The 17,512-nt window shown below is 39.9% G+C and overlaps 1 protein-coding gene across 1 annotated transcript in view; it reads right to left on the bottom strand.

The window, feature by feature from the left end:
- Window positions 1-6,796, bottom strand: part of kermit (PDZ domain-containing protein GIPC-like protein kermit) — a 123,832-nt gene extending 117,036 nt beyond the window's left edge. Inside the window, exon 1 of the mRNA XM_067774391.1 lies at window positions 5,816-6,796. The gene's annotated coding sequence lies outside the window, so the exon portion shown is untranslated. The remainder of the gene's footprint in view (window positions 1-5,815) is intronic.
- Between the last annotated feature and the right edge of the window lie 10,716 nt (window positions 6,797-17,512).

The raw sequence follows: 17,512 nt of genomic DNA, 5'->3' as shown, positions 1-17,512 counted from the left end.
CCAACGCATCAGATTGCTTGTGGATGAACACAAGCGGGCGAAATGGGAGGAGCACCTAAGAGGTTGTAACCTCTCTACCGGTGTGGGTAAACTTTGGTCCACCTTAAAGTCCCTATCGAATCCGACTAAGCACAAAGACAAAGTTTCCATCGCCTTTGGCGATAAAGTGCTGTCGGATGCGAAAAAATGCGCGAGCGCTTTCTGCCGACAATATATAATGCATTCTACGGTCGACAAAGTTAGACGGAAGGCCAACAGACACGCACATAAACACAAATTCAGCGCGTCACCAATCACCATCACCGCTAAAGAGGTTGAGGACGCCATTGGTCGCGCTAAACCATCCAAAGCAGTGGGCCCAGACGGCATAGCCATGCCGATGCTTAAAAGCCTAGGGAAAGAGGGTCTCAAATATTTAGCGCAGGTCTTCAACCTGTCTCTTTCCACCTTTGTCATCCCCGAGAAATGGAGAATGGCCAAGGTGGTCCCGCTACTAAAGCCTGGTAAACCAGCTAACATAGGAGAGTCGTATCGTCCGATATCTCTCCTATCGCCAGTAGCAAAGACGCTCGAATCCATTTTGCTCCCTTATTTCCAAGCAAATTTGCAACTAGCCTCCCATCAGCATGGCTTCAGAAAACTCCATAGCACTACCTCCGCGCTAAATGCCATTAGCACCCAGATAAATTGCGGTTTAAATCAAAACCCCCACCATAGAACAGTACTCGTAGCGCTAGACCTATCAAAAGCTTTTGATACGGTCAACCATGGCTCGTTACTGCAAGACCTGGAAGGGTCTACCCTTCCCCCATGTCTTAAAAGGTGGACCGCAAATTATCTGGGTGGTCGCCAGGCATCGGTGCTATTTAGAAACGAAACATCAAAGCCAAGGAGAATTAAACAAGGGGTGCCACAGGGTGGTGTCCTATCCCCACTTTTGTTTAATTTCTACATATCTAAGCTACCTTCACCACCGGAAGGAGTCACAATCGTTTCCTACGCCGATGACTGCACAGTAATGGCCACAGGCCCAGGCCCACAGATCGATGAGCTATGCAATAAAATAAACGGCTACCTCCCTGATCTCTCCAGTTTTTTCGCCTCGCGAAACCTGGCATTATCACCGACTAAATCTTCCGCGACCTTATTTACAACATGGACGTCCCAAATGTCAACCATTTTGAACATCCACGTCGATGGCTCTTCGCTACCGACTGTCCTACACCCCAAAATCTTGGGTGTGACGTTTGATCAGGATCTACATTTTGGTGAGCACGCAGCCGCAATTGTTCAGAGAATTCAGAGCCGTAACAAAATCCTCAAATCCCTTGCTGGCAGTACCTGGGGAAAAGATAAAGAAACGCTCATGACTACATACAAAGCAATTAGCCAGCCGATTACGTGCTACGCGTCACCCATATGGTCGCCAAGCCTAAAAATTACCCACTGGAAGAAGCTACAGGCCTGCCAAAATACTGCTCTCAGAATTGCCACGGGCTGTCTTCTTATGTCCCCAGAACACCATCTACATAATGAGGCGAGAATACTCCCCATCAGGGAAAGAAACGAGATGCTGACCAAACAGTTCCTGTTGAATACCCAGAAACCTGGGCATCCCAACAGACATCTGATTGACGAGCCAGCACCGCCTAGGGGCTTAAGGAGTCATCTCCGTAAGCATTTTGAGGAAATACGGCATCTGAGAACACAGCCGTATGAAGCGAAAAAACACAAGCAGGTCCTTGGTGAACTCCACAAACAGGCGTCGGACCTTTATGCCGGGAATTGCCCGGTGAACCCAGTACTCAAAGTAAAGTATCCAAAACTTGCGGAAGAGGAACGCATACTCCCCAGGGAAACGCGTGTCACTCTGGCTCAACTTCGTTCTGGATACTGTAACAGGTTAAACTCTTACCTATCCAGAATCAACCCCGACATACAAAATGTATGCCCCGCTTGCAATGTGTCCCCACATGACACCAACCATCTCTTTAATTGTAATGTGGAACCAACGCCTCTAACACCCCTTTCCCTATGGTCCACCCCTGTTGAAACAGCAAATTTCCTTGGACTCCCGTTAGAGGATATTGATGACAGTTTGTGATCGGTCGCGTCTGTTAGGTGGGGCGAAGCACTGCTACAACAACAACAACAACAACACAACACAAAATATGTTAGCAAGTATTTTTGTTGTATAGGGAGAATGTTTATAACAGTGCTTCGCGAAATTTTGTATGTGAGGGCAAGGCGTAATAAACTTCAATTGCCAAGTCTGAAGTTCCTTCATATTTACGAACGCAACATCTTGGTTGATTGTGTTATTGGAATGCATACGCTTGTGCTAAACACATCTATATGAAAAATTGCATTGTGCCGCGGCTTTACGGGACGCCCTTGGGCTTGAGCAGCAAGGTGCCACAAAAGATTTGTAAAATTGACGGGGTCGATGATCTGCTAAAAGGATGACAATTTGTGGGCTGCGTCCTTACCACAAATTAAATGGAATTACAGTGAAATGACAGCCCTTGAACGGGCAACATCACGAGTCGCTTCGGTACATAGAACCAGTTGCAGTAGGAAGCGAAAGCTAAAAGTCTAATAATACTAGTGAATGAAACATCAAAAAGTGGTGAAACAAAAATAATCGTTTTTCCGCAAAACAACAACTCAACTGTTCCTAAGTTGACATACACGTTACCCATGTAATTCAATTCATCTGCAAAACAATGACTCATTGCAAACAGAACAGAAGAAAATGAATGGAATAAGTCTGTACAAATTTAGGAAAATCAATACCGAAAAATAACCAACTGCTCTTGAGAGTCGCAATGACTTAACGGAAAGTGATGTAGATAAAAAAAAATTAAAACAAAATCGCATGAAATGATAGAGTAGTAGAAATACAACAGAAAAAGGAATAAGCAATGGTTAAAAAGACCAAGTGTCTGTTCACACCCTTAAACAATAAGTACTGGACGTTGCGGGGTGGCTGAGAAATTTTACCACCTTTGTTATTCTGTTACATCGACGACTGAGGGGAATATCACCCTTTAATAAAAAACGCCCTATCTCAGGTTTTTTTTCATAAGGTCCCAAGCCAATGTCAAAATGTTTTGAATTTAAGCTCAGATAGGGCATTTTTGACACAAATTCTGAAACAGGGCGTTCTTCAACCGAATTCTGTGATAGTGTTTTTGAAACGGCAGCCGAGATAGGGTGATATTCCACTCAGAAGTTTCCATGGTTTCCAATATAAAACTTGATTTAAGCATTACAAATACGGCGAATAAGAGACCTTGGAAATTGCCTAAATCTCTTCTGTGCATATGTATATTTTTTGAATGTTGACATAATGTATGCATGTAAGATGTCTTTTTTCAAAATTTGTAGAAAATAAATAAGGGGACTCATGAAAGCATATAAACTTATAAGGTGTAAAATTATATCCATTTACACACGCTGTTATATGAACGCACCTAGAAATACTCTTGATAAACTTGATTGTTTATCAGCTGTATTATTGCCAAACAAAAATTTTTTAATTGTTATACAAATTAAAAAATGCCAAGATTAAGTGAAAAATCAAAACTAAACCGTCTTTACTAAGATATTCTTCATTGTAAATTTTACCAAGTAGCGCAACTAACAGCTGATCGGTGAAAATTCGCACATTCACACGCACAGTTCTCGACTCAGTTTCAAAAAAAACTTTAGATTATTTAATTCAAATTTTAAAGTGAGATCATCCTTGTCAATTTATGTATACAGAATATATATGGCGTTTTTGTTGTTATTAAAACAATAGTTTTATTTATATTAAAGCTTTTATCATTTTTTTTTTTTTTAACTTTGAAAAACTTCGAACACCATTCCTTCTTTATATGACATTCGACTGCCTAGTCCACTGCCTTCCACTCTATTCACAACATAACCTCTACTTAAGCTGCCAAACTATATAGTAAACAATGATATTCTTGTAAATGACTTGCTGATGATGGAGTTTCTGATGAAAATGTCTGCGGTAATGTGTGCAAGGTTGCATTCCTCTGAGTTTACCGCGTTTACACAATGAAATGTGCGCGTAAATTTATACAAATTGTGTAAATGATTTTTCATACAAAAATTGGCAGCTCGTTTACGCACTATATAAATTTATACGTTTACACACTTTATAAGGAATTTATACGGTTACATGAGTTCCCCTAAAGTTTTATCACTACCCACCACCCACCATTCACCACATATTCATTCTTTTTTTTTTCAAGACAAAATTTTCGTTAGTATGTTTATGTACATTAGGGTGCGCCACCTAGTGAAGCCCTAGGAAAAGCCTGTAAAAGGATCCGTTTGGTGTTCTTGTTGTTGTAACCGCAAAACTCCCCTATCTTCTGGTAATCGGGATTTTGCGGGAATGGTTTTATGGGGCCTCAAACCTTCAGTTCAGTTAATTGTAGCCGCCTTTTACGACAGGCATGCATCATATTCTAAGTGCTATACCAGCTGGTGATATTCGTTTGGAGTAGGTGCGTTTGAGATTGGCGAAGATGTGAGGTTGCACGGCTATTTTTGAGGTTGAGCAACACCACCAGCTCCCACAACTGCCAAGGGCATTATAACCCTGCACTCAGTGCATGAACCCTCCAACTTTTTAGCTAGATTTTGTTTCTCCCACTTCTACCACCAAGGCCCATAATCCTACAAATACTTAAATAAATAACTATGGGACGAACAATAAACTACATGGCGCGCCTAGGGAGGTCAGCAGCACGCTCTACTGACGGTCTCAACAGAGATAGACCAAAGACATAGGCATTGGTATTAAAGACGTTTTTATGCCATGGTTGTTTACTCTCCCTAGGGAAACGGGAGTCACTCTAGCTCAACTTCGATCTGGATACTGTAACAGGTTAAACTCCTACCTATTCAGAATCAACCCCGACATACAAAAGATATGTCCTGCTTGTAATGTGTCCCCACATGACACCAATCATTTCTTTAACTGTATTGTGGAACCAATGCCTCTTAAACCCCTCTCATTATGGTCCACCCTGTTGAAACAACAAGTTTCCTTGGACTCCCGTTAGAGGATATTGATGACAATTTGTGATCGGTCACACCTACATATTGGATGGGGCGAAGCACTGCTACAACAACAACAACAATGTCATGGTTGTTTCTAGTTATGTAATAGTTAAAGTGGTATGCTGCAAGATTTTTTATATTGTCCTCTTAGAACAGGGTTTACCCGGCATAGCTCAGCATAAGATATAAACGCGCATGAGTGAATGAAGTTGAGGGAGTTCTTAATCCCTCGCGGCTGCCGGTTTGAAAAAGCACTATCTTAGCAAATGTTGCAGAATAGTTCTATTCCAAAACATGATTGAAGAGAGCATATTATTCTCTATAAGATCTTAGTCCTGCTAAGTCGACAAATACACGCAAGAGTTAGATAGCAGAACTGCTCATGTTTTACCCCACCGCTCTTTTTTTCGTATAGACCTCTTTAATCCATCACATCATGTCTAACAATAGGCGTACCGAAAAAGTATGACCAAGCACTGCTACAACAACATACTGTCCACCTAAAATTAGTAGAAACGGGTGTTCAGTTTATCAAACCCGGACAAACTAAACCTTGGTATACCTAAAGTAGGGTTTGTATTGAATGTGAGAATATGCTTTGTTGGTGCAATGAAGAGTTAGCCAGGAAAGGAAACACAATATATGTATGTATATACAAAAATATATGTGAAACAAACGAAAATATGGAAAAAGGTAATGCCAAATACATACAGATTATGTAGGTATGACTTACCTATCGCAGGTCAGTTTAGGAATGTCAAATCTTTAAAATTTAAAGTTAAAAATCGGATTGGCTGATGGATGCATGAATGTCTTTAGTTGGTTATTCGGTAATTCAATTCATAATTTAGCACACACAAAAGCACAATTTATGTTTTTACCACGTCCCGACCGTTTTTGTTTTCCGATATTAACATAAAATTGTATACACTTTCCGATTTATATTTGTAAAAGTATTAGTGACCGTATCGCTGCAGCCGGTTTGCATAAATATCGGGTTTTCTTTGCTCCAGAGGCAATAAGCATTCATAAAATATGTAGTGTGTGATTAACAAACGGTACCTACTACAGAACGTGCTTGTCTGTATATATGTATACCTTTTTGTATTTCAATGCAGCTATGACGTTAATATATACGAATACTTGTCTAAAATAAGTGTTTGGATTCACAAAACTCCAGCTGTGAAGTCTGGATTAAATTATCTCGGCTGTGGCAGGTTTTTGCACGGCACAATAACACGACGTTTTATTTTCACGTTATTTTTCTTTTTTTTCAACGATCTTACACACCTTTTTTCATTGGTGGTGTAATTTTCCACCATTGAAGGATTAGCTTTAGCTACACTTGTATGTATTTTGTTATAGATAAACTCTTTCCAATTCTAATTCTATTTTATTTTCAGTACAATCACCGCACTAAGTTTTTCACTTCTTTAAGGCTAAACCACCTAAATTTAGTTTAATACAGAAATGAAAATCCTCCCATTGACGAGGTGCACTTTCGCCAACTTGCTCCAAGTTCGCTTTCCAATTAATTGACGTATCCAGTTTTTCCCCAACTTTTTCTCTGAATTTATTTGCTTTCACGTTTTTCGCTCAACTTTTATCTCGTTTACGTATTATGCATATTTTTTTGTTTTTGTGAAAGTGCATCGAGTTCTTGTTGTGGAAAGTTAAGCGCAAGTTAAAAGTCTAATAAGAAAACTTGCTGACAACCACCTGAAAGCTATGACTTTTGAAACCTGGCACGAACGAGAATGGAAGAATGTCAAAATCAGCTGCAGGAGACTGAGTAGCCGGATGCCAGTTTACTGCTATTGGGCGCTTGCAGCGAACACAGCTGTTGACCACTTGTTGAGCCATAGCTTACCGTGGGGTATTTTTGATCCACTCTATAGCGGAGTATAAATTTTTTTCGCTACATTCGGTCAACGATTGTATTCGGTTTATCTGACATTTTAAAGAATTGGTTTTGAATTGAGCCTAAGACCACCTATAAACATCCCTTTTATCCAGGGCCTTATAAGTTCGGCAGTATACTGTAGCTGAGCCGGAAAAATTCCATCCGGCTCCGGCGATTTATAGGGCTTGAAGGTCTGTAAAGCCCAATCTATCCTTTTATCATCTGTGATTTCGCTTATTAGCTGATCATTAGGTGACCCTCCGCTGACAATACTTGAAGACACGCCCGCACTTGCTGGGAAGTGTGTATCCATTAGCAAGTTTATGGTTTCAGTGCTGGAGTCCGTCCAGTGCCCATCCGGCTTTTAGACGTAACTTAGCTGAGTTGGAGATTTCGATAGCACCTTCCTTAACCGGGAGGATCGCTTTCAATATCGGATTGCTTTTTTATATATATTTATTTTCGCTTTTTAAGCAGCCCATGAGGATTCATGTCCATCATGCTTTGCTTTATTAAAGGTCGCCCTACATGACTTCCTAAGCTTATCAAGATCGGACGACCACCATGGTGGTTTGTGAGTTTCCAAAACCTTTTTAGTCGGGCAAGCCCTATCTAAAGCATTCCTACATTTTTGACTGTAGTTATTTACAAACACGTCTAGCTCCTCCTCGCTTTCTGGGGCTCGCACATTTTCAGATAGCTTTTTATCTGTTATCTTTTTATAGTAGCCCCAGTTCGTTTTTCTAATATTTTGTATGTACTTAGGACTTGTGTGCGCCTGTGATATAGAAAAGCTTATATATCTATGGTCAGAAAACTAGTGCTCCTTTAGCACTCTCCATGAAACGATCAGGTCACTGAAAGGTATAATTAGATTAGTGCCTAAAAGGTAGTTAAATAAAGACACCTCGGTCATTTGTATCACTGCTGCCCCACTGGGCGTGATGAACATTGGCATCGCCTCCGAGTAGGATGAAATCGTTTCGTGGATTTGCTGCTCTCACGAACTCCCTGAAATTATCCGGGGGTAATGAGCCTTGGTGATCGTGCGCTAGGTAGAAGGAAGCAAGTTTAAAGCTCCTCCCTAACACCTCGACGCTAACCGCTGTCAGATCCCCATCGCTAAAATTGGATAGAAGACTTAGCCAATATACATGTGCGAGGCTTACCCTTTTCCTGAGTGCTATAAACTTTATACGTTGGTGTCCGCAGGCCACAGCCCTATTGCCGGCGATCCACGGCTCCTGGACTAGTACGATGTCTACCACACCTGAAGACAGGTGCAGTAGGAGTGCAGCTGATGGTGCTTTGCAGTGATGCAAGTTTATTTGGAGGACCCGAATCACTGTTTGTTTGCGCTCTCCTCTGTGAGCGTCGCGCCCGAATCGCCATCCTCCAGAAGCTGACCCTCAGAGTACAACCCTCTGAGAGCCAAGCTTCCGCTCGAGCCTAACGAAACGTAGCCGCCAGCTTCTTCGCCCTCGTCTACCTCCATCTCGTCTTCACTGGGGGGAGTTCAACCATCTCCATACGAGACTCAAGGTTTACCAAGGCTTCAACGTCAGCCTTATAAACCTTAAGGCTTATATTCTTGAAGCCGTAGCTTACCCTGAAATCCTGCCTTTTCAGCGCTTCGACGCTTGCGCTGTCGAGCAGCAGGACTATCTGCATCGTGGCCCTTTCAGTCTTCTCCACGTTAACCACCTTCCAGTTTTGGGTCGGTAGACCGGGGTTGTACTCCTGGAGCAGCTCCAGGATATCAGCTGGGTCCGTTGGGGTCATTGGAACCCAGGCTCTCGCCCTTGGTCGTGAGGGGATATCACGTGCCTCCACTACCTTGAGGCGCGCGCCCGGATACACCTCACCTAATAGCGAGACGGCGGCTTTGTAAAGCTTCGCCGACCTGGCGCCGTCACATGCAATTAGTTTAATATTGCCCTGGAACCACCCCGCATCGGTATAAGAAGACGGTGGACCAGGGTTGTCTTTTTTGACCTTAACGGCCACAGTAACGAGCGCTGCCTCAATCCACTTCCACTGCTGTTTCGGGATCCTGCCATTTACGCTGCTCTCGTCCATAACGCCAATGATCTGCCGATCCTTGGCTATTTGGGCGAAAGACCGCGTCTAGCCTCCCTACGTCTTGGCCCTTTTCGGTGCCGTAGGGTTGGATTCACTCATAGACCGCTGGCGCTTCAAGGCTTTATCGCTCTCAACTCAGTCCAGCTTGAAGTCCGGCAACATCTGTTTCGCCCAAGCAAGGTCACGCTGTGACTTGGCCCAGTCCTCCGCAGAAACTTCCCCCTCGCCGAGGAGGCATTCCTGCGCAGTATCCGGGCAGCCCAGCGCTTGTCCCGGTGACTGGGTTTTTTTACTCCCTTGACCCTAGAGCCGGCCACCCCCACATCCCTGGAGACCCCAGCAGCCAAAACGCCAGACGCTTGACGCCGAATGGCAGCCGAGCTGGTGGCTACGAGATGGGCGGCAGCCGCCCCAAAGGTCTCCCGGTCGGTGGCCCCTCCCCGACAGGTACCGGCCCTCGGAATATCCGGGCTGGATTTTCCCTCAGCCCTATCCTGCCTGGATTGGCCCTTGGCCCTATAGCCGACCCTACATGAGGTAGGGAGGGTGTAAAAACACCTACGATTCGACGATTTGGGGTGACGCCGGTGAGTGCAAGGCGCAACACCCCCATGAAAGGCACCCTTGATGAGGTATAAAATATTTTGGATGAGTTTTGGCAGCTGTGAGCTTAAGTAAAGAACTACATACTTTATACCTTTATGAGGTGTAAAATATGTAGTTCTTTACTTAAGCTCACATCTGCCAAAACCCAACCAAAAATATCGGGAGTGTGAGAAAACGCGCCTTGGTCCCAGGACCACGAATCTGAAAGCGGAAACTTAAAATTATATTTCGGTCAAACGATATTTCCAAAAAACCGAAAAATTACGCCGAACCGCCGTGAAACGTGGAGTGGGATCTATAGAATTTTTGAACAGAACACCTTCTCGCATTAGCGGCCTTCGGCAGTCGTGATTATAATAACTTACTTTGGGTGGCTCCAGCACCGGTTTGAACATCTAAACCATATCCGCACAAAACACTTCACAAAATCATCGAAATTACAACAACCACATGCAAATTTTCAATTTCTTTTGCAAATATCTCTTCATCGAAACAAAAAATTTCAGTGTCTGCTTTTGGATTCGTTCAAAGAGCATCTTTTGAAACCTTTCCGATATTTTTGGATGAGTTTTAGCAGTTCTGAGCTAAAGTAAAGAGTGACCGTAAAAATGATTTAAGAAATCATTTCCATTAAAATTTAAGGATTTTTACTACACTAGCCTTTACCCGCGGCCCCATCCGCAAAGAGAAAATAGAATATATGTATGTAATGTATTTTATTTTTGTCATAGAATAAATAAAAGAACTAAATGAGCTGATAATCTCATAAATCCCCAAATGATTCCAAAATTATCAAGAAGAAGCCACGAAATAACCCCGACGGGAGCTCGGAGTGACCCCTAAAACCATCCAGAAATGCTCCCGGAAGGGTTTCTAAATGGTCCTGAAATGACCTTGACGGGATCTCGGAGGGATCCCGAAAACCATCCAGAAATGATCCCGTAAAATTCCCGATATGACCCCGACAGAGTCCCGAAATTACCATGACGAGATCCCCAAAACCATCCAGAGATGATCTCGGAGGGTTCCCAAATGATCTTAAAGGATCCTGAAATGACTCCGACGGGACTACAAATAAGGTGAAGCGCCGGGGGAAGATATTTTTTTGGCGAATTACAGGATGAAACTACAGTAGCCTTAACCATAACACTAGGCTATCCTGCACTGCATGTATTTGTTTTCTAGTTTATCACATTTTTACACTAACACAATTGAGACATTCTGTCTTTATATTGATATGTGTGTTATGTATGTAAGATTTGTTTTTGTAAAGTTCCTTTTTTCATTGCGAATAAGCTTTTTTTTTTTGTAAACTCGGGCTCAGTTTTAAACAAACAAACAAAAATTAAGTTTGTGAAAGTACCCAATGTAAAACTCTACCTTACGCCAACCCGCTCACGACGCAGTTGTGTACCATCCAATTTTTTTGCATCAGACCATGCAAGCTATTGTAAACCTGTACAATGCATGCAAGCTATTTATAGAAAAATATTGCATGGATTTCTTTAACCTGCAGTTTGTTTTCAAAAAATATCTATCATGGGTTCAAAAACAGAGACTCAGCAGAAATTCTATATAAAGTTCATAAAACTGTATGAATCAAAACCAGCGCTGTGGAAATGTGGAACAAAATGTGTACAAAAATCGAAAGGAAAAGAAACTTGCCTACCAGGTGCTTGCGGACAAGTTGCGTGATATTGAACCAAAAGCTAATGCCGATACAGTGAGGAATAAAATAAATAGCCTACGTTCTTGCTACAGACGTGTTAAGAGAAAGATGCGACAAGCTCACAGGTTAGGTATGGAACCTAATAATGAATGGGTGTACTTTAAACATTTTAGATTCTTGGATACTATAAATGATTTCTTGAAAGGAGAAAGCTGTTGTAGTAACTGTGAAGATAGTAAAATTGATAAGTATGAAGAAAATTCACTACAGGTTGCTGTTGAGGAGGATGTGAGTAACAAGTAGGTTATTATTATTTATATTATTATATTATATTTATTTATTACGGTCTTTAAGACCTAGTCGATGTTAAGTAAACATTTGTTTCATTAAATATTAAGTGTTTTACAATATAAAAATAATTTTACTTTAAACTTATTAATATTTTCACAATCTTTTATCTCAGTAGGTAGTTCATTGTACATTTTGTACCCTGTGTGTTCTAAAGTCTTCTTTGCGAACTCTGTTCTTACTCTAGGCAGTCTTATATTATTGCAGTATCTAGTTCCATAACTATGGATCTCGTGATTATATAATATTTTATTGCTCAGGTAACTCGGTAGCATTCCTAATCGTACATGATGTATACATTTCAAATTGAAGTAATTTATTGACTGTTTTATACTAAGCCAGTTTAACCGATTCAGCATTATAGTTTTTGATGTTCTTGGGGGACATTTTAATATAAATCGAATTGCCTTGTTTTGTTGTATTTGTAGTCTTTTAATTTGCATATCACTCGCTATCAGCAGAATTGTAGGACAGTATATAAAGTGCGGCTCAATAATTGAACGATACACCATTAGGGGGACTCATGTAATCGTATAAATTCCTTATAAAGTGTGTAAACGTATAAATTTATATAGTGCGTAAACGAGCTGTCAAATTTTGTATGAAAAATCATTTACACAATTTGTATAAATTTACGCGCACATTTCATTGTGTAAACGCGGTAAACTCAAAGGAATGCAACCTTGCACACATTACCGCAGGCATTTTCATCAGAAACTCCATCATCAGCAAGTCATTTACAAGAATATCTTAGTAAAGACGTTTTAGTTTTGATTTTTCACTTAATCTTGGCATTTTTTAATTTGTATAACAATTAAAAAATTTTTGTTTGGCAATAATACAGCTGATAAACAATCAAGTTTATCAAGAGTATTTCTAGGTGCGTTCATATAACAGCGTGTGTAAATGGATATAATTTTACACCTTATAAGTTTATATGCTTTCATGAGTCCCCTTATTATTTTATGACGTTGACTAATATGTTTACATGTTCTGTACATGAATCCTATTTTCTGCCCAATTTTTCTTTCAAGATAATTTATATGTTCTCCAAAATTCAGGTTTTCATCAATTAAAACTCCTAAGTACTTCATTTCATTTACTCTTTGAATTAAGTTGTTTTTTATATTCAGGGTTATATTGTTTAAATCGTTGTTACGTATGATGTTCTGGTTTTTGCAAAATACCATGAACTTAGTCTTATCTATATTTAACTTAAATTTTTGAATGCACAACCAGTTGTATAGAGAGTCAAGATCTTCTTGTGCTTTCTGCATTGCACAGTCGGCATATTTCTCACTGATGGCGAGCAGTGCATCATCCGCAAATAGACGTATATTGCAATATTTTAAGCATTTTTTTATATCATTTACGTACAATGTAAATAGTATCGGTGCAAGTACTGAATCTTGTGGCAATGCGATATCTACATCCACAACCGATGAGACTGCGTTTCCAATTACCGTCGTTTGCTTTCTGTCACTGAGATAACTTCGGAACCATTCCAAAGTCTTACCTCTGACACAAGTTTTGAACAAAACATTCATCAATTCCCGTCTATCAACTGTTTCAAAGGCCCGTTTCAAGTCTAAGAAGACAGACACCAAAACTTTTTTATCTGATATATCTTCTTTCCATTCTACAATAACCATATTAAGTGCTGTTTCACAAGAATGGCTCTTCCTGAATCCAGACTGTTCTGGTATAATAACCTTGTGCTTTTCTAGGTATGCCACCAACTGATTATTCACCACCATTTCCATAATTTTCTCATCTGAGGATAACGTATTGATTGGCCGTAGCTCCTCCGGTTTCACTGTATTTTTTACTTTTTCCACAGGTACTATTGTTGAAACTTTCCAGCAGTTTGGAACAATGCCATTATTTAGGGACTCATTTATTATGTCTTTGTAAAAGTTACCAATGTACATCATGGAATCCTTGAAGACACCCTCAGATAAAACCTTTTCTCCGCCATATTTATTTTTAAAAGCTTTTCTGATATTCATTATAGCATCTAACTCACTGTCAGTGAAGAGAAATGGTTCTATTGCAATCGAGCGATCAACGTTTAGTTCGGATGCAGTAGGCATTTCTTCGATACTATCACTAATTTCGACTATGCTGTGTACAAAAAAATTTTTAGGGCATTAGCTATATGATACTCACTATCGAGGCATTCGCCATGTATTACTATCTTAATTATATGTTTTTTGTTATCTGTTAGCTCTGCGAGGTCTTTCAGACACTTCCACATCCGCTTCATGTTTCCGTTATTGCTGTGAACTCTGCCTTCCATATACATTTTCTTCTTATATATAATAGTACTTTTGTATATTTTCTTTAATACATTGTATACATCCCAGTATCATGTTTCTGTGGCAATATTACATAGCTCAAGTTTTCTTTTATGGAGAGCTGTAAGCTCAAGGTCATACCACTTATTTCTCAGTTGTATTTTTGTTCTCTTCACATATATCAGTGCTTGCATTACTTCAGTAAGAATATTGTTCAGGGCTGTAGTTTTATTTTCTACTCCCGCATTACGCATAAAGCTAAAATCGCATGTTCCTAGCTTATTTAAAAGGTTTTCGGAGCTATAGTATTCCCATGAGGTAAAAGTAGAGTAGCTTCTCATTTGGCAAAACTTTGTTGTTGGCACTTTGAAATTAATTGTTTCATGATCCGAAATTCTATATTCAACTATATTTTCCGACCTAACTTGATCATTATTACTAAAGAGCAAGTCCATTTTGGTAGACGAGTTCTCTGTTGTTCTCGTATTGAAATTAATTCTTTGAATCATTGCCCTTTGTGCGAATAAACTTAATAGATGTTTCGAGTGTGTTGACGATACATTCATATTGATGTTAAAATCTCCAATTATATTATTGTCTGATTCCTTGAGGTTTTCAGTCAGGATTTCATCTAAAAACGTAATAAAGTCGGCGTCACTGCTACTCGGTGAGTGATAAAGTACACCAATTTGCCATTTTAACGCACATTTTTTGATTTTTATAATAATGCACCATATATTCATGTTAATGGCTATATTGCAGACTATACTAAACTCTAAATTTTCATGAACGTACTGTTCAGTCAGATATTTAAGTTGAGATATATTTACTTTCATTTTTATCCTTACAGATACATATGTACATACAATGTTAAATTTCTTGATTATCTTTATTTGAATTTTGTAATACTATAGATTAGTGTGAACTTAGCATTAGCATAGTTGCTCAATTTCTACTAAGATTTATTACACCTCTGTATTAACTAAGTTAGCTGTTAATTAAGCTCTCTACATTTTGTATAAAAAGATCTGAATAATAAACTCTCGCTCTCATTTTGTTCTTTCCACCATCTTTGGATACATAACTTTCTTATAAATTTGGTAATACGTTCTTTGCACTCGCCCTTAAATATTTTAAATTAATAAGAAAAAAGCTTCTTACCGAACATTGGCGCCCAAACGTGGAGCAGTGCAAAATAATAAATTGTCCAGATTCGCAGAAGTCGATTGAAGGTCACGACGAAAAATGAGACAGCATAAATAGGCACTATTTGAACACCTTACGTTTTTTCGCAACATCAACGATACAAAGGAATCAACTTTGGACATCTACCAACCAATCGATACCAACATTCAAATCCTGCGATCTAGAGTTAACCTTCGACAACAGGCACAACCTTTACATCGCAACATTTCATCGTAACATTTGCATCGCAGTATACACATAGCAACATTTTCGTGCAAAGGTCCAGGACTATTTATACAAGTAAGTTCTTATCGAAACAAATTATACATTATATTAGCGGAAAGCTCATCGGAGCATTGCACTGTATTCAAGAGGTCAGATCTGCCACCTGCATCACATTGATAGTAGGATCATTCATTTATTTCTGTCGCTTATATTCCTGTCGCTATATTCCCTGATTTCATTACTCGCGGTACTAAGCCATTATGGCTACAAGTCTGGAAGAATACAAAGGTCTACGCACAACAACCAAGAGAAATATTTCGCGTATAAAAACCATTATTGATGCAAATGGCAGAGGAGAAGGGAAGACTCTCTCAACAGCGGAGTTGAAATGCCGCCTAGGAATATTAGAGTCGTATTTTAAACAAATCCTAGCTATTCAATCGAATATTGAAAAACTAGAGCCAGAGGATAATGCACGGGGTGAAATTGAAGATCTGTATGTGTCAATTAAACTCGAAATTCAATCGCAGTTAGGGGAAGATGTGCACAACATCACTGTATCAGATATAACCTTTTCATATCCTGTGCCACATGCAAAAAAATTACCTGCCTTAGAATTACCGACTTTCGACGGAAAATACTCTAATTACAAAAATTTCATCACTTCATTCAAGCAAATTATCGATCGCGAGATTAGTTTGTCAAATGTTGAGAAATTCAACCACTTGCGCAAGTGCCTCAAAGGTGCATCTTTAGAGACTATCAACGCTTTCCAAGTAACTAATGAAAATTATCCAAAGGCTCTTGAAAGACTAAGGGTTCGATATGACAACAATACTTTAATTTTCATGGAAAACATCACTTCATTATTTCAACTCAGTTCAATGTCAAAGCCAAATGCCAGTGAACTACGAAGTCTTCTCGACAATGTTTCTGCGCTCTATAGTTCACTATTATCTTTGGGAAATCATACAGATATATGCAATGCAATGCTCATCTACTTAGCTATGGAAAAGGTAGATGAAGAGTCTCAAAGCAAATGGAAGGAGTCTTTGGATTTCCAAAAACTACCCTCCTGGGAAAGCTGCGCAAAGGTGTTAGAAAGGCGCTGCCAGTTTTTAGAGTCAATTGACACATCTCATTCTCTTTGCTTCGAAAATCGTAAAACCGATAATAAAAAAGGTAGCAGCAAAATCAAAATGCAAAAACATAGCTTTTCAATTTCTTGCTCAAAGCGTGTATGCTCTCTCTGCTCTAAGGCTGAGCACACTCTAAACCAATGTCCCCGTTTTAAACAAATGGATGTCGCTGAACGTTTTGCATTTGCTAAGCGCGTCGCTCTATGCATAAACTGCTTATCGAAAAATCATAAGGTAACAAACTGCACTTCTACATTCAAGTGCAAGCTGTGCGCTCAGGCTCACCATACACTCTTACATCGCAATCAATCACTTGTTGCTGCACCACCCTCTTCGTTGTCATCGTCATCACCGTTTGTCGCGTCAAATGAAGTCAGTGCCAGTACCGCCGCTACAGTTCACACTCATTGTGGGCAATCCTCGGCGGAACAAGTGATTCTCGCAACAGCACTTGTACTCGTGAGAGATTCAGCTGGTGGTTATCAATTAGGCAGGGCATTACTCGATTCTTGTTCACAAATTAATCTCATTACTGAGGAATTTGCACAGAAGTTGCGCTTGCCAAGAGAAAAACACTCCATACAAATTAGTAGCATAGGGGAGTCACGGACAAACATTAAGCATAAAATATCTACTTCAGTCAAATCTCGTTTCAATCAGTTACAACTACAACTTTCCTTTTGCGTTACTTCCCATATCTCGTATCAGCCAGAATCTCAAATTGACATTTCTACGTGGAATTTGCCTCCAAATACCCAACTGGCCGATGAAGAATTTTTCAAGTCAAAACGCATTAATCTTTTGCTAGGAACAGAAAGCTTCTTTGAAATCTTGTCAGTTGGCCAAATTAAACTCGGAGAAAATTTGCCGTCCCTACAAAAGACTCTGTTAGGGTGGGTCGTTTCTGGCCGATACGAACCTTCAGTTCCACGCAAATCATCTACGCCAACATGCTTACTCACATATGACGAAAGAG

Source organism: Eurosta solidaginis, chromosome 3 (genome assembly GCF_040869045.1).
Source record: "Eurosta solidaginis isolate ZX-2024a chromosome 3, ASM4086904v1, whole genome shotgun sequence".
NCBI classification, from domain to species: Eukaryota; Metazoa; Arthropoda; class Insecta; order Diptera; family Tephritidae; genus Eurosta; species Eurosta solidaginis.
The sequence above is the reverse complement of the archived record's forward strand: the minus strand, read 5'-3'. Positions and strand labels throughout refer to the sequence as shown.